Genomic DNA, 24,870 nt, shown 5'->3' with positions numbered 1-24,870 from the left:
TAAACCGATCTCCCGATTTGACTTCTTGAGGCCCTGGAAGCCACCTTGGCTGAAATTTTGCGCATAGTGTTACGTTATGACTTCCACCAACTGCGCCAATTACTGGTCCAAAAAGGCGCAAGTTTTGTCCGGCCCAAATCAGTTTTTAACCTGATATAGCTGCCATATAAACCGATCTCCCGATTTGACATCTTTAGCCGCAATTTTCGTCCGATTTCGTTAAAATGTTGCATATGGTTCAAATCGCTTCATAGTTTCGTATAGCTGCCATATAAACCGATATTGGATCATGACTCCATGAGCCGCTAGACGGAGCAAATCTCATCCGATTTGGCTGAAACTTTGCATGAGATGTTTTGCTATGACTTCCAACAACTGTGCTTAGTATGGCGCAAATCGGTACACATCCTGATATCGCTGCCATGTAAACCGATCTGGGATCTTGACTTCTTGAGCCTCTAGAGGGCGCAATTCTCATCCAGTTTGGGAGAAATTTTGTACAAAGGCTTCTCCCATGACCTTCAACATACGTGTCCAATATGATCTGAATCGATCTATAGCTTGATTCAGCGCCCATTTAAACCGATCTCCCGATTTTGCTTCTTGAGCCCCCACAAGGCGCAATTCTTAGCCGAACTTAAATGTTACACAATGACTTCTACAATGTTCAGCATTCAATTTATTTATGGTCCGAATCGGACTATAACTTATATATTGTATATAGCTCCAATAGCACAACAGTTCTTATTCATTATTCTTTGTTTGCCTAAAAAGAGAAATCGCACAAAGAACTCGACAAATGCTATCCATGGTGGAGCGTATATTAGATTTGGCCCGGCCGTACTTAGCACGCTCTTACTTGTTTTTTTTTTTTTATATACGCATAAAAAACACACCTATTGTATTAACCTAAAAAAACATTGATATGAGAACATAAACTTTTGTTTATGAAATATTAAAAACTGGAACAAACAAATACCCCGAAAATTTGCGATAATGAGAATTATTTTGACATCAAGCACTTGGTTGATGTCAACCACTGATAAAGGCATTATATTTACCAGTTGTTTTGAGTTGGATGATTTGTTTTAACTGTTTTATCATGCATTGGTGTTATTTTAGCATTCCCTAAGAATGCTATTTATTTGAAATATTTAATTATTTTTTAAGTTCAAAATCAATTATATTGTCTTCTACTTCTTACTCTCTGTCTAAAACAGAAGATTTTTTCTAAGCAATGTATATTCAGTCTTCCAAAGTTTCTGGCAAGTTTCGAGGTGTCTCCCCGGTTTGCGTGTACCACCGTTTTTGCCTTCAAAAGACTTCTTTGCTGGAGCTTCTTCATCCATTCTGACAACATGACCTAGCCAACGCAGCCATTGTATATTGATGCGTGTAACTATGCTATCGTCGTCATACAGCTCGTGGTTCATACGTCGCCTATATTCTCCATTAACTCAAACTTGTCATATATTTTACGAATAATCTTTCTCTCAAATACTACAAGCATTGCCTCATCTGCTTTTACAAGTACCCATGCTATAACAGCACGAGTAGTATCAGTGTCTTGAATAGTGTAATCTTCGTCTGTCGAGAGGTGGCCTTGTTTCTAAACTGCTTACTTAGTCCAAAGTAGCATCTGTTTGCCAGTATTATTCTTCGCTTAATCTCAAAATTGGTGACAGATAGATAAAGTTACTGACTGTCTCAAAGTTGTGGTTCTCAACTTTCTCCATTTTCTTTACCAGCTCGGTTGTGCAAGGCTTTTTGGAAGTTAAAACCATCCATTTCGTTTTATCTCCAATTACTGCCAGACCCATTTTCACTGACTCTCTTTCGATTCTTTCAAAGGTTGCAGTTACTACTTCCGGTGACCGACCTGCGATATCGATGTCGTCGGCATAGGCGAGTAGCATGTGTTCTCTTGTGATTAGTGTGCCATATCTATTCACATCTGCATCTCGTGTAATCTTCTATAGCAGGATATAAAAGAGATCACACGATAGGCTGTCTCCTTGTCTGAAACCTCGTTTGGTATTAAAAGGTTCGGAGAGACTCTTTCCTATTCTTACTGAGGAATGCGTATCAGCAAGTGTCATCCTGCAGAGTCTTACTGGCCCAGCGGCCCAACCGCACGGGTTTTGTGGGATTAATTAAAACAAGTAACAGCGTGCTAAGTTCGGCCTAGCCGAATCTTATATACCCTACACCATGGATCGCATTTGTCGAGTTCTATGCGCGGTATCTCTTACTAGGCAAACAAAGAATATTGAATAAGAACTGTTTTGCTATTGGAGCTATATCAATTTAGTCCGATTTGGACCACAAATGAATGCTGAACATTGTGGAAGTCATTGTGTAATATTTCAGTTCATTCGGATAAGAATTGCGCCTTGTAGGGGCTCAAGAAGCAAAATCGGGAGATAGGTTTATATGGGAGCTGCATTAAGCTATTGATCGATTCAGACAATATAAGACACGTATGTTGAAGGTCATGAGAGAAGCTGTTGTAAAAAATTTCTGCCAAATCGGATGTTAATTGCGACCTCTAGAGGCTCAAGAAGCCAAGATCCCAGATCGGTTTATATGGCAGCTATATCAGGTTATGTTCCGATTTGCGCTATACTTGGCACAGTTGTTGGAAGTCATAACAAAACACCTCATGCAAATCGGATGAGAATTGCGCGCTCTATTGGCTCAAGAAATCAAGATCCTAGATCGGTTTATATGACAGCTATACCAGATTATGATCCGATTTAAATCATACCTAGCACAGTTGTTGGAAGTTATATCAAAACACTATGTGCGAAATTTCAGTCAAATCGGACAAGAATTGCGCCCTCTAGAGGCTCAAGAAGTCAAGACCCAAGATCGGTTTGTATGGCAGCTATGTCAGGTTATGGACCGATTAGGACCATACTTCGCATAGTTGTTGGAAGTGAGATCAAAACACTACGTGCGAAATTTTAGAAATTTGTGCCAAATCAGATGAGAATTGCGCTCTCTAGAGGCTCAAGAAGTCAAGATCCAAGATCGGTTTATATGGCAGCTATACCAGGTTATGAACCGATTACGACCATACTTCACATAGTTGTTGGAAGTTATATCAAAACACTATGTGCGAAATTTCAGTCATGGCCCATTTACAATCCCACCTGACCTAAACTGATAAGAAGTATTTGTGCAAAATTTCAAGCGGCTAGCTCTACTCCTTCAAAACTTAGCGTGTTTCGACAGACAGACGGACGGACGGACGGACAGACGGACAGACGGACGGACATGGCTAGTTCGACTTAAAATGTCGCGACGATCAAGAATATATATACTTTATGGGGTCTTAGACGCATATTTCGAGGCGTTACAAAAAGAATGACGAAATTATGACATCTGTAGGTGGTGTCATGAGATCGACCCTCAGACGACAGATTTTACTTTCTCTGTCAATGCCCTGCATTATGTCAACGTAGAACAGGATACACGGTTCATTTTTCTTTCAGGCACTAGTACAACTGAGAGGCGTTAATCCGTGTAGGATCAAAGCGTTTAATATTCATCTGGGTGGGTTCAGAGAGTACGTTAAAAAACGGTTTGCTTTGTGAAATGAATTGATCGGACGGAGAAGGAGGAAGATGATTAATCACAATGGGCCTATATCCGGCCAACGTGGATGTCTAGAAGATAAGGCCTTGGCATCATCCTTACCTAATGTATATATGTACACTAGCTGATATCTGATTTAGGTAGTCCCCCAGACACTTGGCCCTGAAAAAATATCAGCATCGTGCTCTTCTCTCAAATACCATTTATTCAAACCCCATATTGTAATTGTTTTAAGGTGAGTTTACAGGATGAGGCGTCCCCCAAACCCATGGCCGCAAAATTAGTTATCAAATTCCTTTTCTAATCTCAAATACCTTTCATTTAAGCCACATATTGGCATGGTCGAAAAATTTTTACCCTTTGGGGAATACCAAATACCTTTATTTGAGCCCCATATTGCGATGGTCTTTAAAAAATTGCTGTTTGTGGGGTATTTTTGGAAAATTTCCCAAAGAAAATTGGTCACGAAAGTGGGTATCAATTCTTGCTCTACCCACCAATACCTTTCATTTAAGCTCCACATTGTCATGGTCTGTAAATGTGCCCGATTTAGTGGTGTTTTGGGGATTGGGGTGGCCCAAACACTATGTCCTGAAAATATATCAGCAACGTGCTCTATTCTCATATATCCATATATAATTTTTTTGAACCCCATATTGCCATTGGCCTCAAAATTGGATATCAAATTCGTTTTCTAATCTCAAATACCATTCTTTTAAACCCCTAATTGCAAAAACCTGCAAATATCTCCGGGTTGGGTATTGACCCTAAAAACAATCGAGCTCCACTGTCTTGAGTGTCCACTGTCCTATTTGGGGGTTGTAATGGTGGTAGGACGTCACTTAGACAGTTGGTCCCTAATGTTGATATCAAATGCATGGTCTACTCCCAAATACCTTTCGTTTCAGTCCCATTTTTTCATAGTCGGCAAACATGACCGTTTTGGGGGGTGTTTTGGTGACTTGGCCCTGAAAATATATATCAGATTCGTGTTCTACTCTAAAATACTTCTAATTATAGCCCCATATTGGAATGGTCAGCTAATACGTCCTATATAGGTGGTGTTATGGGGGTTGGTTGGCCCCATACACACATTTTCCCTAATATTGATATCCAATTCGTGCTTTACTTTCAAAGACCTCTCATTTGAGCCCCATATCACTATGGCTGTAAATTTGTCCTCTTTGGGATTGTTTTTGGAAGGGGCTTGATCCCACATTTGGATATCAGGTTCGTATTGTATACTTAAATAACTTTTATTTGAGCCATATATTGCCACGATCAGTAAATAAGTCCTGTTTGGGGGTGTTTTAGGGAAGGGGTGGATCCCGAGAAACTTTGGTCCACATTTGGATATTAGATTCGTTTTCTACCTCCAAATACCTTTCAACTGAGTCCCATATTGCCATGGTTGGTAAATATGTCCGATTTAGAGGTGTTTTGGGGGTTGGGGCGGTCCTCCAAATTGGTCCGACAATTGGATATCAGATACGTTTTCTAATCTTAAATACCTTTCATTTGAGTCCCATATAGTCGTAATTGGTGTCTATTTGGTAGCTTTTGTGGTGGGGCGACGCCCAAATCCAAAATTTGGATACCAAATTTTTGTTTGTAGGTTAATTTAAGATAGCACACAAAATTTGGCTTAAATCGCACCAACTACCTCCGAAATCTGGCGTTAGTGAAAATTAGGGTGAAGGGGAGGGTCCGCTCCGCCACTAGATATCAAAAAATTAGTACCCTATACCACGGGATTATTATGCACCATGAGTAAAAATTTCAAGTAAATCGGTTCAGCCGTTTCTGAACACACAAACAAACCTACAAACAAACACAAATTAATTTTTATATATAAGACTAGCTGAGCCCGGCCCGCTCTGCTGCGCCCGATTATGCTATCTATGTTGGAGAGAAGTACTCTAAATTTGAAAATTTCTGCGTAATTGTAGTTGAAAATGTATTCCAATTTTCCTATGGATTTTTCTACACTCAAGTACCTCTTATTTAAACCCCACATCAGTAAAAGTCCTTCTTGGGGTGTGGTGGACCCCCAGACACTTGGACCCAAAAGTGAAAATCAATTTCGTGCTCTATTCCCAAAAACCTTTCATTTAAGATCCATATTGCCATGGTCGGTAAATTGTCCGATTTGAGGGGTTTTGTAGTGGTGGGGTGACCCACGAAACACTTACTTCCGCAATTGGATATCAGATTCGTTTTCTACTCTCAAATATCTTTAATATGAGTCCCATATAGTGGGACTATATGGTTGGTCTATAAATCCGTTTGCCGGGTTTTGGGGGTGGGCGGCTCTCCTAGGCATTCCACCACAGGATTTGATAAAAATTTTTTTGCTTTTAGGTCCTTCCTATATTTTATTTTTATACCCTCCACCATAAGATGGGGGGTATACTAATTTCGTCATTCTGTTTGTAACTACTCGAAATATTCGTCTGAGACCCCATAAAGTATATATATTCTTGATCGTCGCGACATTTTATGTCGATCTAGCCATGTCCGTCCGTCTGTCCGTCCGTCCGTCTGTCCGTCCGTCCGTCCGTCTGTCTGTCGAAAGCACGCTAACTTCCGAAGGAGTAAAGCTAGCCGCTTGAAATTTTGCACAAATACTTCTTATTAGTGTAGGTCGGTTGGTATTGTAAATGGGCCATATCGGTCCATGTTTTAATATAGCTGCCATATAAACCGATCTTGGGTCTTGACTTCTTGAGCCTCTAGAGTGCGCAATTCTTATCCGATTGAAATTGAGTTTCGCACGACGTGTTTTGTTATGATATCCAACAATTGTGCCAAGTATGGTTCAAATCGGTTTATAACCTGATATAGCTCCCATATAAACCGACCTTGGGTCTTGACTTCTTGAGCCTCTAGAGTGCGCAATTTTTATCCGATTGAAATGAAATTTTGCATGACGTGTTTTGTTATTATATCCAACAACTGTGCCAAGTATGGTTTAAATCGGTCTATAACCTGATATAGCTGCCATATAAACCGATCTTGGGTCTTGACTTCTTGACCCTCTAGAGTGCGCAATTCTTATCCGATTGGAATGGAATTTCGCACGACGTGTTTTGTTTCGATACCCAACAACTGTGCCAAGTATGGTTCAAATCGGTTCATAACCTGATATAGCTGTCATATAAACCGATCTTGGGTCTTGACTTCTTGAGCCTCTAGAGGGCACAATTCTTATCCGATTTGAATGAGTTTTTGCACGAAGTGTTTCGTCATGATATCCAACAACTGTGCCAAGTATGGTTGAAATCGCTCCATAACCTGATATAGCTGTCATATAAACATTTGACTTCTTGGATTTGACTTCTTGAGCTTCTAGAGGGCGCAATTCCTATCCGATTTGGCTGAAATTGTGCATGACGTATTTTATTTTTACTTTCAACAACTGTGTCAAATAAGGTTCAAATCGGTTCATAACCTGATATAGCTGCCATATAAACCGATCTGGGATCTTGACTTCTTGACCCCTAGAGGTCGCAATTATTATCCGATATGCCTGAAATTTTGTACTACTGATCCTCTCATGACTATCAACAAACGTGTTTATTATGTTCTGAATCGGTCTATAGCCCGATACAGATCCCATATAAATCGTTCTCTCTATTTTACTTCGTGAGCCCCAATGGACGCAATTCTTATTCGAATTGGCTGAAATTTAACACACAGGTCTCCAACATATAATTTAATTGTGGTCCGAACCGAACCATATCTTGATATCGTTTTAATAGCAGAGCAACTCTTTTCTTATATCCTTTTTAGCCTAAGAACAGATGCCGGGAAAAGAACTCGACAAATGCGATCCATGGTGGAGGGTATATAAGATTCGGCCCGGCCGAACTTAGCACGCTTTTACTTGTTCTTTATTCAAAGGACCGATAGGTTGTCATAACAAAGATACATTCTGATGATTAATTTTTACCACTGTGCCCTCTCCCTGTTCATGTTGGGATGTTTTTAATTTGATCAACTAAATCCAGTTGGATCAAACAATTTCAGTTGTAGACTGCCAGATGACGCTAATTTAAAAGTTAGTGCTACTCGCTTAGAGTGGATCATATGGTATGGTGGTTGTCTATGAATGACTATACTATATGACTATCTATTAAATAGTCATCATTTGGTCTTTTTTTATACCCACCACCGAAGGATAGGGGGAATATTCATTTTGTCATTCCGTTTACAACATATCAAAGTATACATTTCCGAACCCATAAAGTATATATATTCTTGATCAGCGTAAAAATCTAAGACGATCTATACATGTGCGTCCGTCTGTCCGTCTGTTTGTTGAAATCACGCCAAAATCTTTAAAAATAGAGATATTGAGCTGAAACTTTGCACAGATTTTTTTTGTTCATAAGCAGTTTAAGTTCGAAGATGGGCTCTATCGGACTATATGTTCATATATCCCCATATAGACCGATCCGCCGATTTAGGGTCTTAGGACCATAAAAGCCACATATGTTATCCGATTTTGCTGTAATTTGAGACAGCGAGTTGAGTTAGGTCCTACGACATACTTCTTCAGTTCAGCCCAGATCGGTCTAGATTTGGATATAGCTGCCATATAGACAGATCCGCCGATTAAGGGTCTTAGGCTCATAAAAGCCACATTTATTATCCGATTTTGCTGAAATTTTGCACAGTGAGTTGTGTTAGGCCCTTCGACATCCTTCGTCAATTTGGTCCAGATCGATTTAGATTTGGATATAGCTGCCATATAGACCGATCCTTCGATTTAGGGTCTTAGGCCCATAAAAGGCACATTGAAATGCATTTTTAATAAAACTTAGAATAAACTTTAATCAAATATAAAATTGCCATTTTGTTCGATAACCTTTCGCCATCTTTCTGGCAAATTTAGTATTCCACGCTCATAGAACTTCTGGCCTTTATCTGCAAAAAACTAAACATAGTGCGATTTTATAGCCTCATCATTGCCGAAAGTTTTACCATTTAAGGAGTTCTGCAAAGATCGAATGGTGCAAGGTCGGGGCTATATGGTGGATGCATCAAAAGTTCCCAGCCAAGCTCACTCAGTTTTTGGCGAGTGACCAAAGATGTGTGCGGTCTAGCGTTGTCCTGGTGGAATATGACACCTTTGCGATTGACCAATTCTGGTCGCTTCTCCTTGATGGCTGTATTCAATTTGTCCAATTGTTGACAGTAAACATCCGAATTAATCGTTTGGTTCCTTGGAAGCAGCTCAAAATATACCACACCCTTCCAATTCCACCAAACAGACAGCATAACCTTCTTTTGGTGGATATCAGCCTTTGAAGTGGTTTGAGCTGGTTCACCATGCTTGGACCATGATCGTTTTCGACTAACGTTGTTGTAAACAATCCATTTTTCATCTCCAGTTATGATTCATTTTAAAAACGGATCGAATTCATTGCGTTTGAGGTGCATATCACAAGCGTTGATTCGGTTTGTTAAATGAATTTCTTTCAATACATGTGGTACCCAAATATCAAGCTTTTTCACCAGTCCAAGACTTTTTATGTGATAATGAACGGTTGATTTTGGTATATTTAACTTCTCTCCTATCTCACGCTCAGTTACATGACAATCCAATTCGATTAATGCTTTGCTTTGGTCATCATCAACTTCATTTGGCCGATCTGAACGTGGCTCATCTTTAAGTGAAAAATCTCCAGAACGGAATTTGCGAAACCAATTTTGACACTGGTCTTTATCACCATACACATCTCGTAACTTTTTAGCAACCTGCTCCGCGTTTTTTCCTTTACGGAAATAATAAAGTAAAATATGACGAAAATGCTCCTTTGTGGGGTCCATATTAAAATTGACGCCAAACAAACAAATGTAAACAAAATTTCGCGCACTTTTTTTCTAAAGCAAGCTAAAAGTAAGAGCTGATAACTGACAGAAGAAAGAATGCACTTACAGAGTCACAAGCCATTGAAGAAATTTGTCAACGCCGTCTATATGAAAACTCCGCAATTACTTTTTGGGCAACCTATATTATCCGATTTTGATGAAATTTGGGACAGTGAGTTGTCTTAGGCCCCTAGATATTCTTTATCAAATTGGCCCAGATCAGTTCAGATTTGGATACAGCTGCCATATAGACCGATCCGCCGATTTAGGGCCTTAACCCCATATCCGATTTTGCTGAAATGTGAGACGGTGAGTTGTCTTAGGACCTTTGACATCTTTCTTCAATTTGGCCCTGATCGGTTCAGATTTGGATATAGCTGTCATATAGACCGATTTCTCGATTTAAGGTTTTGGGCCCATATTGTCCGATGTCGCTGAAATTTAGGACATTGCTTTCTGTTAGGCTCTTCTACATTTTTCTGCAACTTGGCCCAAATCGGTCCAGATTTGGATATAGCTGCCATGTAGACTGATATCTCGATTTAAAGTCTTGGCCCCATAAAAGGCGCATTTATAATCCGATTTCACTGAAATTTGACACATTGACTTATGTTCGGCTTTTCGACATCCGTGTCGTATATGGTTCAGATTGGTTTATTTTTAGATATAGCTACTAAAAAGACCAATATTTTGTTATACACAATTGAACAATGACTTGTTCTTATTAATATTTGGTCCAAATCGGAACATATTTCGATATAACTGCTATGGGACATAAGGTATGAAATTTTCACCGAATTTTATTGAAAGGTGGTTTACATATATACCCGAGGTAGTTGGTATCCAAAGTTCAGCCCGGCCGAACTTAACGCTTTTTTACTTGTTTGTAGATCATATTAAAATGTCATATTAAACGATTTTCTGTGGTAAAAAACAAATTTGCCAGTCTATATATTTGGAGCGGTGGCGATAGTTCTTACCATGTAAAAGTCTTGAACAAAAAAGTGTTGCCCAGCACGTCGTTTGGTCTTGTATATCGGTGAGCTAAAAATGGTTGCAACCTTATCATTATGGTTTGCAACTCCTGCTTTCACTCTGAATGTTATAATTTCGGGGCTATGGCGGCCTACACATGATTTAAATCACACAGTGTCCCGTTAAGTCATTATAATTGATCACCGTTTTGGAATGAGGTGGTCCGCTATATATATGAGCAGAATAATGACATCAGATTCGCAGTACACAACTTTATACCTTTAATTTAACCTCATATTGTCATGATTGGTGTATACAGCTGTTTGATGGAGGGCGTTTATGTGAGGGTTGTGCGCCGCACTGCCACTTGAGCATAAATTTGAATAACGCACTCAACTCCAGAAAATCTATCACTTGATTCCCCATTGTTTTAATAGGTCAAATAACCTATTGAAGGTTTTAGATTTTAGAACTATTCGGTTCTTGGACACAAAGTTTAATGTCATATTCGTAATCTGCACTCAAATGCCTATCATTTGAGTTTCATCAAGCTATGGTTGAGTAGTATTCCCATTTGGAGAGATTATCGGGGATGGGGCGACTATCAATTACTTGCTTGTCTATTTGGAGCAGTTTTCGGGTTAGGGTTACCCCTTGATACTTGACACCAAGTTTTTATACCACATTCATTTTCTACTCTCCAATATCTTTCATTTGATACCCATATTGCTTTTTTGAGTGGCATTTTGCTTTTGAGTGGCATTTTTGGTGTAGCGGGGGAGGGTACGTCCCCACCCCCCCCCCCCCCCTCCAACATCAACAAATTACATAGCCTATACCTCCTTCCTAACCATATTCGTAATGTAGTCACGAATACCTTTTATTTAAGCCCCATATTGTCATTATCGTCCAATAAACCAATTTGGTGGGTTTTGGGGTCGGGGCGCCCCGCCCCCCCCCCCCCCCCTTACTTGGACTAAATTTTTAATATGGAAATCGTACTCTACTCTTGAATACCTTTCATTTAAGTCCCATATTGTCCCGATCGGTCCACTTCTAGTTTTGGGTGGTACTTTTGGGGTAAGTAGGAGGGTCCGCCCCCATTGCGATATTAAAAACTTATATAGCCTATTGCTCCTTCTGGACCATATTCGTAATCTACTCCCGAATACCTTTTATTCGATTCCCATTTTGTCATTATCGTCCAAGAAACCTATTTTGGGGGGTTTTCTTGGTCGGGGCGGCCCCCCAATTACTTGCGATCAATTTTTAATATGGAATTTGTACTCTACTCTTGAATACCTTTAATTTAAGTCCCATGTTGTCCCAATCGGACCACTTTTATTTTTGGCTGGTACTTTTGGGGTAAGGGGGAGGGTCCGTCCCCAGTGCGATATCAAAAAATTATGTAGCCTATTGCTCCTTCCGGACCACTCCCCGCAATCTGTGGAAACTTCAAAGAAATCTGTTTAGCCGTTTTTAGTCTATACGGAACAAACAAATTTACAAATCCACAAACAAACAAACAAACATACAAACAGACATACAAACAAACACAAATTCATTTTTATATATATAGATTTGTTACATCTATTTTTTATTCATTTGTTATTTTACTTTTTTACGTATTTTTCATTCATTTATTTCGTTGTATATATACTTGTTTATTTATATATCAATTAGTTTTATTCGACCTTTTATTGGTTAATAATTAAGCTCGAGGCAGTGTTCTCTGACTCTTAATTTATTTTTAAACGATATTTCGCCTTCCCTCCGTTGACATCATCAGGTTAGACACTGAGCAATAAAGGATATAAATTAATTGAACAAAACGTCACACATGTTTCACATAAACAAAAGGTGACAGAGAACGTCTTACAAACACAGCATTTATATTGAACTAACAAGTAATTTTTATACCTTCCACCATAGGATGGGGGTATACTAATTTCGTCATTCTGTTTGTAACTACTCGAAATATTCGTCTGAGACCCCATAAAGTATATATATTGAGGATTGTCGCGACATTTTACGTCGATCTAGCCATGTCCGTCCGTCCGTCCGTATGTCTGTCGAAAGCACGCTAACTTCAGAAGGAGTAATGCTAGCCGCTTGAAATTTTGCACAAATACTTCTTATTGGTGTAGGTTGGTTGGTACTGTAAATGGGCCATATCGGTTCATGTTTTGATATAGATGAAATATGAACCGATTTTGGGTCTTGACTTCTTGAGCCTCTAGAGTGCGCAATTCTTATCCGATTGGAATGAAATTTTGCACGTGGTGTTTTACGGTTGTTGATATAACTCTCAACAACTGTGTTAAGTATAATTTAAATCGGTTCACAATCTAGTATAGCTGTCATATAAACCGATCTTGGATCTTGGATCTTGACTTCTTGAGCCAATAGAGCGCGCAATTCTCATCCGATTTGGCTGTAATTTTACATGAGGTGTTTTGTTAAGACTTCCAATAAGTGTGCTATGGCGCAAATCGGAACATAAATTGATATAGCTGGGATCTTGACTTCTTGAGCCTCTAGAGGGCGTAATTCTCATCCGATTTGGAAAAATTTTGTCCAACGGCTTCTCTCATGTTTTTCAACATATGTGTCTAATATGGTGTGAATCGATCAATAGCTTGATACAGCTCCCATATACAGCTCCCATATATATTTCCCAATTTGCTTCTTAAGCCTCTACAAGGTGCAATTCTTATCCGAATGAACTGAAATTTTACACAATGACTTCTAAAATGTTCGGCATTGATTTATGGTCCGAATCGGACAACATAACATGGCATAACAGTTCTTATGCAATATTCTTTGTTTGCCTAAAAGAGATACCGTGCATAGAACTCGACAAATTCGATCCTTGGTGGAGGGTGTATAAGATTCGACCCGGCCAAACTTAGCACGATCTTACTTGTTCTTTATCGTAAATTTCCGATCATTTCCGGGAAATGTCATAGAAAACCTTATGAAACAAATACCTAATGTACAAACGAATGATAAACAACCTTCCGCGTACAAGTCAATAATATATAAACCGGGAGTATCACAAAGGTTAAAACAATCGGAAATATTATATATAAAAATCAATTTGTGTTTGTTTGAAGATTTGTTTGTATGTATGTTTGTGTGTTCCTTATAGACTCAGAAACGGCTGAACCGATTTTTTTGAAATTCTCACAGATGGTGCATTATGACCCCGTGTTAAAAATAGGGTACTACATTTTTTGATATCTGAAGGGGGAGCGGATCCTCCCCCTTACCCCGATTTTCAGAAACGCCAGATCTCGGAGATGGGTGGTGCGATTTAAGCGAAATTTTGTGTGCTCTTATATAGTACCCTAAAATAAAAAAATTGGTATTCCAATTTCGGATGGGGTACCATGGGGGGTTGCCCCACCCTTAAACCTACCAAACATATATTTAGACCAATCACGACAATATGAGACTCAAATGAAAGGAATTTAGGATAAGAAAACGTATCTGATATCCAATTGTCGGACCAAGAGCTAGGGGGACCACCCCAAGCACCAAAACACCCCTAAATCGGATATATTTACAGACCATGGCAATATGGGATTCAAAAACATCCCCCAAAGGGAACAAATTGACGACCATAGCAATATGGGGCTCAAATGAAAGGTCTTTGGGAGTAAAGCACGAATTTGATATCAATATTCGGGAAAAGTGTCTACGGGGCCACCCCACCCCCACAACACCATCCAAATAGTAAGTATTTTCTGACTATTGCAATATGAGGCTCAACTAGGAGGGTTTTTAAAGTGGAACACGAATCCGATATATATTTTCAAGGCCAACTCACTGAGTGGCCGCCCATCACACAAAACACCCCCAAGCCGGTCATGTTTGTCGACTATGGAAATATCGGGCTCAAATTAAAGGTATGTGGGAGTAGACCACGAATCTAATATCAACATTAGGGGCCAACTGTCTTGCGGACGTTCCACCACCATAGCAACCCCCAAATAGGACATATTTGCTCACCAAGACAATTTGGGTCTTAAAGAGAGTGGAACTAAATATTCATAGCTTTTACGACCCCAAACCGGAGATATTTGCTAACTTTTGCAATAAGGAGTTTAAATGAGATTAAGAAACGAATTTGATATCCAATTTTTGAGGGCAATGGCAATATGGGGTTCAAATAAATGATATATAGATACATATATGAGAATAGAACACGTTGCTGATATATTTTCCGGGTTTAGTGTTTGGGGGACCACCCCAATCCCCAAAACACCCCTAAATCGGGCATATTTACCGACCATGTCAATGTGGAGCTTAAATAAAAGGTATTGGGGGGTAGAGCAAGAGTTGATACCCATTTTCAGGACCAATTTTCTGCGGATCTACCCCTTTCCCAAAATACCCCACATACAGCAATTTTTTAGTGACCATCGCAATATGGGGCTCAAATAAAGGTATTTGGGAGTAGAATACGAATTTGATATCCAAATGTAGGACCATGTATTTAGGTCATCACCACTTCCCCAAAACACCCCCCAAAGGGTAAAAATTTTTTAACCATCCCAATATGTGGCTCAAATTAAAGATATTTGAGATTAAAAAACGAATTTGATAACCTATTTTGGGGTCATGAGTTTGGGGGACGCCTCATCCTGTAAACTCCTCTTAAGCCAATGGCAATATGGGGTTTAAATAAATGGTATTTGAGAGAAGAGCACGATGCTGATATTGTTTTCAGGGCCAATTATCTAGGGGACCACCTCTCCCCCGAAAACGCCCCTAAATATTTTTTCATACCACAGACATCATGAGAATATCGGGCTGAAATTAAGTATTTTAAGGATGGAGTATACCTTACATCCAAACATATATTGGTAAACTGTTAGTCAAGTTAGGATGGTATTTCACTTATAGATCTTTAATTGTCGAAAATAAATATTCCAAGGAAACTCTTGTTCCATATAAAGTAAAAGAAGGCGCAGCGGAGCGGGCCCGGGTCAGCTAGTTTACGATAAAGAAAAATATAATCTTGCGCAAAAACCGCCAAACACACTAAGCACGTTGTTCTCAAACACAAAAAGTAAAATTGACAAAATGGAAAATCTAACGTTACCTACAAAATTAACTGCACGGGAAATAAAACTGATAGCTGCCATCAAAGTTATGTAGGAACATCGAAAAAAAAAACCTAAAACAAGGTTAGCGGGGCACATATCTGATTTGAAATCAAGACACAACAATTCAACTCAAACAAGTAAAAGCGTGCTAAGTTCGGCCGGGCCGAATCTTATATACCCTCCACCATGGATCGCATTTGTCGAGTTCTTTTCCCGGCATCTCTTCTTAGGCAAAATAAAAGGATATAAGAAAAGGGTTGCTCTGCTATTAAAACGATATAAAGATATGGTCCGGTTCGGACCACAATTAAATCATATGTTGGAGACCTGTGTAAAATGTCAGCCAATTCGAATAAGAATTGCGCCCTTTGTGGGCTCAAGAATAAAATAGAGAGATCGATTTATATGGGAGCTGTATCGGGCTATAGACCAATTCAGACCATAATAAACACGTATGTTAATGGTCATGAGAGAATCTGTCGTACAAAATTTCAGGCAAATCGGATAATAATTGCGACCTCTAGAGGCTCAAGAAGTCAAGATCCCAGATCGGTTTATATGGCAGCTATATCAGGTTATGAACCGACTTGTACTATATTTGACATAGTTGTTGAAAGTAACAATAAAAAACGTCTTGCGAAATTTCAGCCAAATCGGATAGAAATTGAGCCCTCTAGAAGTTCAAGAAGTCAAGTCCCCAGATCTGTTTATATGACAGCTATATAAGGTTATGGACCGATTTGAACCATACTTGGCACAGTTGTTGGATATCATAACAAAACACGTCGTGCAAAATTTCATCCCAATCGGATAAGAACTGCGCACTCTAGCGGCTCAAGAAGTCAAGACCCCAGATCGGTTTATATGGCAGCTATATCAGGTTATGAACCGATTTAAACCATACTTGGCACAGTTGTTGGATATAATAATAAAACACGTCGTGCAAAATTTCATTCCAATCGGATAAGAATTGCGCACTCTAGAGGCTCAAGAAGTCAAGACCCAACATCGGTTTATATGGCAGCTATATCAGGTTATGGACCGATTTGAACCATACTTGACACAGTTGTTGGATAAAAACATGTTCTGATATAGCTGCCATATAAACCGATCTTGGGTCTTGACTTCTTGAGCCTCTAGAGTGCGCAATTCTTATCCGATTGGAATGAAATTTTGCACGACGTGTTTTGTTACGATATCCAACAACTGTGCCAAGTATGGTTTAAATCGGTTCATAACCTGATATAGCTGCCATATAAACCGATCTGGGGTCTTGACTTCTTGAGCCGCTAGAGTGCGCAGTTCTTATCCGATTGGGATGAAATTTTGCACGACGTGTTTTGTTATGATATCCAACAACTGTGCCAAGTATGGTTCAAATCGGTCCATAACCTTATATAGCTGTCATATAAACAGATCTGGGGACTTGACTTCTTGAGCTTCTAGAGGGCTCAATTTCTATCCGATTTGGCTGAAATTTCGCAAGACGTTTTTATTGTTACTTTCAACAACTATGTCAAATATAGTACAAGTCGGTTCATAACCTGATATAGCTGCCATATAAACCGATCTGGGATCTTGACTTCTTGAGCCTCTAGAGGTCGCAATTATTATCCGATTTGCCTGAAATTTTGTACGACAGATTCTCTCATGACCATTAACATACGTGTTTATTATGGTCTGAATTGGTCTATAGCCCGATACAGCTCCCATATAAATCGATCTCTCTATTTTATTCTTGAGCCCACAAAGGGCGCAATTCTTATTCGAATTGGCTGACATTTTACACAGGTCTCCAATATATGATTTAATTGTGGTCCGAACCGGACCATATCTTTATATCGTTTTAATAGCAGAGCAACCCTTTTCTTATATCCTTTTATTTTGCCTAAGAAGAGATGCCGGGAAAAGAACTCGACAAATGCGATCCATGGTGGAGGGTATATAAGATTCGGCCCGGCCGAACTTAGCACGCTTTTACTTGTTGATATTGATAAAACTCCGGTTAATATTACTAAACCACAAGCAACCGTGACTGTTTGCAGCAGATAAATGTCCATTTTAGGTAAGTTCAATTCAAATTAATTTGCAGTTACTTCAACTAAATCTTTTTTATACCCTCCACCATAGAATGGGGGGTATACCAATTTCGTCATTCTGTTTGTAACTACTCGAAATATTCGTCTAAGACCCCATAAAAAATATATATATTTTTGATCGTCGTGATATTTTAAGTCGATCTAGCCATGTCCGTCCGTCTGTTTGTCGAAAGCACGCTAACTTTCGAAGAAGTAAAGCTATCCGCTTGATATTTTGCACAAATAGTTCTTATAAGTGTAGGTCGGTTGGGATTGTAAATGGGCCAAATCGGTCCATGTTTTGATATAGCTGCCATATAGAGGACGCAATTCTTATCCGATTTGGCTGAAATTTTGCAAGAGATGTTTTGTTATAGTTTCTAACAACTGTGCCAAGTACGATGTAAATCGGTCCATAACCTAATAAAGCTACCATATAAACCGATCTTGGATCTTGACTTCTTGACCCATTGAGGGCGCAATTCCAATCCGACTTGGCTGAAATTTTGCATGAGGTGTTTTGTTATGACTTCTAAAAACTGTTCCAAATATGGTTCAAATCGGTCCATAACCTGATGTAGCTGAAATATAAATCGATATGGGATCTTGACTACTTGAGCCTCAAGAGGGCGTAATTATTATCCGATTTGGCTGAAATTTTGTACAACGGCTTCTCCCATGACCTTCAATATACATGTCAAATAGGGTCTGAATCGGTCTTCAGCCTGATACAGCTCCCATATAAACCGATCTCTCTATTTTACTTTTTGAGGTCCTAAAATGCCCAATTCTTATTCGATTTCGCCGAAATTTTACACATAGACTTCTACTGTGGTCTCCAATACTCAATTCAATTAGCATAGCAAATTTTCTCATTTACCCTTTGTTTATCTAAAAAGAGATACCGGGAAAGAACTCGACAAATGCGACAAATGAGAGTCTATAAGATTCGGCCCGGCCGAACTTAGCACGCTTTTACTTATTAGTTACTGTAAACAACACATAACCTCAAAAATGTCAAGCTTTACTATAGAGCTGTCAGTTGGCAGATTGCAAAACAAGGGTTGCCCGATCACGAAATATAAAAGGCAACCCTACCTACCTATAACTCTGAATGATAGGGCTCGATTGCCCTGAATGATAGGGCAATCGAGCCCTATTGAGCGATATCAAGATATGGTCCGGTTTGGACTACAATTAAGTTTCTATGTTGGAGACCTGTGTAAATATCAAAAGCGTTTTTTCAGCAGTGGTTATTATTCGGTTTAATGCCAAAACATCTTTAACTTTGAAGCATTTAGATACATTCGAACTTTTCTGTAACGTAGCAGTTGGGCACCGATGGAATACTACATGCAGAGGAACTTCATTACACATAAACTCACCAAAATTAGGTTTAATTTTACCTAAGTGTAAAAATAAACAAACATCCATTGAGAGAGAGAATCGGAAAAATAATAAAAACAAGTAAAGCGTGCTAAGTTCGGCCGCGCCGAATCTTATATACCCTCCACCATGGATCGCAATTGTCGAGTTCTTTTTCCGGCATCTCTTCTTAGGCAAAAAAGGATAAAAGAAAAGATTTGATCTGCTATTAGAGCGATATCAAGATATGGTCTGGTTTGGACCACAATTAAATTATATGGTGGAGACCTGTTTAAAATGTGAGCCAATTCGAATAACAATTGCGCCCTTTGGGGGCTCAAGAAGTAAAATAGAGAGATCGATATATATATTGGAGCTGTATCGGGCTATAGATCGATCTAGACCATAATAAACACGTATGCCATATAAACCGATCTGGGATCTTGACTTCTTGAACCTCTAGAGGGCGCAGTTCTCATCCGATTTCGCTGAAATTTTTAACGGCTTCTCTCATGACCTTCAACATACGTGTCTTATATGGTCTGAATCGATCAATAGCTTGATACAGCTCCCATATAAACCTATCTCCCGATTTTGCTTCTTGAGCTAGGGGCGCAATTCTTATCCGAATGAACTGAAATATTACACAATGTCTTCTAAAATGTTCAGCATTCATTTATGGTCCGAATCGGACTATAATTTGATATAACTCCAATAGCATAACAATTCTTATTAAATTATCTAAAAAGAGATACCGCGCATAGAACTCGACAAATGCGATCAATGGTGGAGGGTATATAAGATTCGGCCCGGCCGAACTTAGCACGCTCTTACTTGTTTTAACTAATAATGCTATTAAGCCACAATTTTCTACACAATAGAGGGTGATTTTTAGCTATTACCTTTTTGGCAACACAGGTTTAAACAGCTCATGTGCGTTTCGTGTTTTGTTTCACTGTCAAACATCTCCAGTTTGGTCTATAATTTAACTATGATTCGTCTTACAAACGAACAACGCTTGCAAATTATTGAATTTTATTCTCAAAATGCGTGCTTTGTTAAAGTTCATCACGCGATCATTTTTGTTCTCATTTTTGGCTCAATGGGTAGGTAAATAAGCAGAATTGTCGACTTCGAAGTGATGATCAGCCAGATGCATTGCAAGAGCTACCAATGTATCCGGAAAAAGTCACAGTTTGGCGCGGTTTAGCATCATTGGACCGTACTTCTTCAAAGATGATGCGAATCGTAACATAACTGTGAATGGTGAGATCTATCGTGAGATGATATGCATCTTTTTTTTCCCAGAATATAAGAGCTTCACTTGCATGACATGTAGGTTCAACAAGACGGTGCCACATGCCACACATCACGCTTAAAAATAGACTTATTGAGAGGCGAGTTCGGCCAACATTTTATTTCATGTTCGGGACCGGTCAACTGACAGCCTAGATCGTGCGATTTAACGCCTTTACAGTATTATTTGCGCGGCTTTGTTAAATGTCAATCGACGCAATGGAAGACAACATTGATGCATTTATTCGTGAGATACTGGCAGAGATTTCGGAAAGAGTATGTCAAAATTGCACTAAGCGGATAAACCCTTTGAGGTGCAGTCACGGTCAACATTTGCATAAAATAATCTTCGAACATTAAATTATATGGACCGTACTATCGATTCAAATAAAGATTTCAAGCATTTTCTGAATTTTATATTTTTTTTATACCCACCACCGAAGGATGGAGGTATTTTCATTTTGTCATTCCGTTTGAAACACCATATATTTTTGATCATTGATTCTTTTTTTGTTCATGTTCGAGCCCCCATATAAACCGATCCGCCGAATTAAGGTCTTCGGCCCATAAAATCCATATTTATTATTCGATTTTGATTTGAGACAGTAAGTTGTGCTAGGCCCATCGACATCCCTCTTCAGTTTGGCCCAGATCGGTCCAGATTTGGATATAGCTGCCATATAAACTGATCCGCCTATTTAAGGTCTTGGGCCCATAAAATGCGCATTTAATGCGAGATTTTGCCAAAATTTGGGAAAGTAAGTTGTGCTAGCCACATCGACATCCCCCTTCAATTTGGTCTAGATCGGTCCCGATTTGGATATAGCTTCCATATAAACCGAACAGCAGATTTAAGGTCTTGGACCCATAAAAGGCTCATTTATTACCTGATTTTGCCAAAATTTGGGAAAGTGAGTTGTGTTAGGCTCCTCGACATATTTCCGCAATTTGGACACGATCGGTCCAGATTGGGATATAGCTGCCATATAGACTGATCTCTTGATATAAGGCTTTGGAGCCATATAAGACACATTTATTGCCCGATTTCTCACAAATTTGATACAGTGAGTTGTGTTAGGCCAATCTCTCGATTTAAAAAGGCGCATTTATTGTGCGATGTTGCCGAATTTTGGGACAGTAAGTTGTTTTAGGGCCTTCGAAATCCTTCTTCAATTTGGCCCAGATTGGTCCAGATTTGAATATAGCTGCCATATGGACCGATCTCTCGATTTAAAGTCTTGGCCCCCTAAAAGGCGCATATATAATTCGATTTCGCTGAAATTTGGCACAGTGACTTATGTTAGGCTTCTCGACATCCGTGTCATTTATGGTTCAGATCGATCAATATTTGGATATAGCTACCAAAAAGACCAATATTTTGTTCAAAAAAAATTAATTATGGCTTGTGCTTATTAGACCACTCAAAGTCCCTGCCAAATTATCATATTTCGTTATCGCTGCTATCGGGGCATTAGTTATGCATTTTTTACCGGATTATGCGAAAAATGGTTTACATACATACCCGAAGTGGTGGGTATCCAAAGTTCGGCCCTGCCGATTATTAAATTAAGGGTTATCATACGAAACATTTGTATGAAATTGGTACTAAATGGCAAAAGAATTTTCCTTATAAGTATGTTCAAAGAATGCTGAAATCGAGTTCAGATATCCCAACATCCTGATAATTTCAACTAGATTTTGGGTCACCCGCACATACTCAAAAAAAAAAAAATATTAATAATAATAAGCAATTGTGTATACCAAACAAGACAAAAAATCTTAAGCGCCAAATCATGGTCAATTTTACTACCATTTAGTTAAATTTTCATTCATTCATTTCATTTTTTTGAGTTTGAAATTGATGTCGTCGTATGTCGCCGTTAAGTGTTCTTCACAATTGTATGTTATATAAGTCAAACCGGCTACCTCTTAATCTGACAAATAAAGAAATTAAATATCTATTCCTTATATTCATTTTATGTTTGCAATCATATAACACCACATACAAGAACAAAGTCTCAGCTGGAGTTAAAAGGTTATTCAAGTACACATATTTCGAATATTATCTTTGGTTGTTCATATGTGAAATGCAAATGTTTGGAGAAGCTGTTAAAAAGATAACTCGTGCAGAAAGATTTAAATTTGCAAAGTAATTTAAAGAGTAATTCGCGTCAAAGATCTTTTCAAAAATTTTCCATTGCTTCCACAATTGATTGTAGTAATAACCATGAAATGCAAACAAATTAAAAAAAAAGCGGACACACCATCATCCTCCATATCATAATGAATAAGCAAACAATAATCGAAGCTACCGCCGTCCTCTTACTTCGTCATTCAATAATCACTAATTCTCCTGTAATCGCAGAACACAAAGTCACCAACATCCATCGACAAACTCATCATGAACGAGACTGATTATCGAACTGTCTAAACGTATGATTTCTCGAACGAAGCACCGTGGGATGGCAACATCAAAAATGAGCAAAACCCAACGACTAGAGATACGAGTACTTCATTTGAATTGGATTTATATATATTTTGTGGGTAGAGTTTCAGTTGAATAGTTCCCACACAGAAATCCCGCCCGACACGTGATAACTGTAAGCATTACACAGGCTGGCATTTTGAGATCCGACTTGTGTCGTTATCACGGGAAGCTTAGCTGAAAGCTAACGGGTGCTTCCACAGGTTGCGGGTAATGAAAAACTTCGTATTTATGTAGATTAGCTGGAAATACGGTCGCGGGCATTCAACGATTTCGAGAGGAGAGCCTCAGTGTGGGGTCAGGTGGCACTGACACTTGCTTAAATACTGAGTGCCAATGTTACATGAAATGACAAGGCGAGCTATTGGCAGCTTCAAATAACCATTAGACAACATCAGTGTCTGTTACCAGCTTAGGGGCTGTAGGCGAGAGTCGGATCTTGGAGCAACCAGTTCGCCACATTGAGGGATACATTTGCAATCCCACATAACCCATGCACAGAACAATTATGGACATAAATGTGACCGATTAAATAAGGCATTGACTTGTAAAAAACTTTTCGAACAAGGTGTTCATTGCGTTAATAATCTTTGACATAGAAATACGATTTTCTTTTGTATCACGGCAGGTGATTGGTAAACAAGGCAAAAGTTGAACATATTTTAAATTGTCTGAATTAAATTGTTATTTAATAGCATAAATTGTGCATTCCCGAGAAAAAAAAGATATGGTCAGATCCAATTATATCTGGCATCAGAAATAATAAGTTCCGAAAAATGGTGATATGTAATTGGATTTTATTTTATCAATTTAGATCTAATTGAAATAAATCTGATTCAATTAGATACAATTGTATCTCGAATTTTTCTCAGATATAAATTGATCCAATTATATATAATTATATCTAATTGGATCTTTAATAAAAAATTAAGGTAAACAAATACAATTGGTCTATTTTTTGGACAAACAGCATCGTTTTTTTGCTCCCGTCGGTACTCTGTTTTCTATACCAACCACCATAGGATGGGGGTATACTAATCTAGTCATTCCGTTTGTAACAACTCGATATATTGATTTAGAAACCCATAAAGTGTATATATTCTTGATCGTCTCGACATTCTGAGTCGAACTAGCTGTCCGTCCGTCTTTCGAAATCACGATAGCTATCGACGCGAAAAGCTAGCCGCTTGATATTTTGCATAGATACTCAATATTTATGTAGGTCATTGGGGATAGCAAATGGGTCACATCGGCTGAGATTTGGATATAACTCCTATATAAACCGATCTCTCGATTTGACTTCTTGAGCCCCTGTAAGCCGCAATTTTTGTCCGATTTGACTGAAATTGTGCACATAGTGTTCTGTTTTAGCTTCCACGAACAGTGCCTAGTACGGTCCGGATCGGCCAAGAAACTGCTATAGCTCCCATATAAACCGATCTCCCGATTTGACTTCTTGAGCCCCTGGAAGTCGCAATTTTGATTTGATTTGGCTGAAATTTTTAATGCGGTGTTCTGTTTTGACTTCCAATTACTGTGCCTAGTACAGTCCGAATTAGTCAAGAACATTATATAGGTCCCATATAAACCGTTCGCCCGATTAGACTTCTTGAGCCCTAACAAGCCGCGATTTTTATGCAATTTGGCTGAAAATTTATGTGTGCCAAGTACGGTCCAAATCGGTATATAACCAGATATAGCTCCCATATTTTAACGGAATCCATGGTGGTATGCACCCAAGATTCGGCCCCGCCGAACTTAGCTCGCTTTTACTTGTTTTTGCTTACTCTTGAAAAATAGTTATAAATTTCAGTTTCCTATTAATCATTGTGCTTGGGTTGCACTCACACCCACCATATCGTTGATGTTTAGAGTATTTAGCCCATAAAATGAGTAATTTTTGTCCGATTACGATGAAATTTGAAACAGTGATTTGGAAGACCCCAACACATTTTTGATGAATGTGGTCCAGATCGGAACATATTTGGATAAAGCTGCTTTATATATCGATCTCCCGAAGTTGAATATTGATCCAATAAAAGGATTTCATCCGATTTCGATGAAATCTAAAATAAATTTT

This window comes from Stomoxys calcitrans, chromosome 1 (genome assembly GCF_963082655.1).
Source record: "Stomoxys calcitrans chromosome 1, idStoCalc2.1, whole genome shotgun sequence".
In the NCBI taxonomy this organism is placed as follows: domain Eukaryota; kingdom Metazoa; phylum Arthropoda; class Insecta; order Diptera; family Muscidae; genus Stomoxys; species Stomoxys calcitrans.
Note: the sequence above shows the minus strand (reverse complement) of the source record.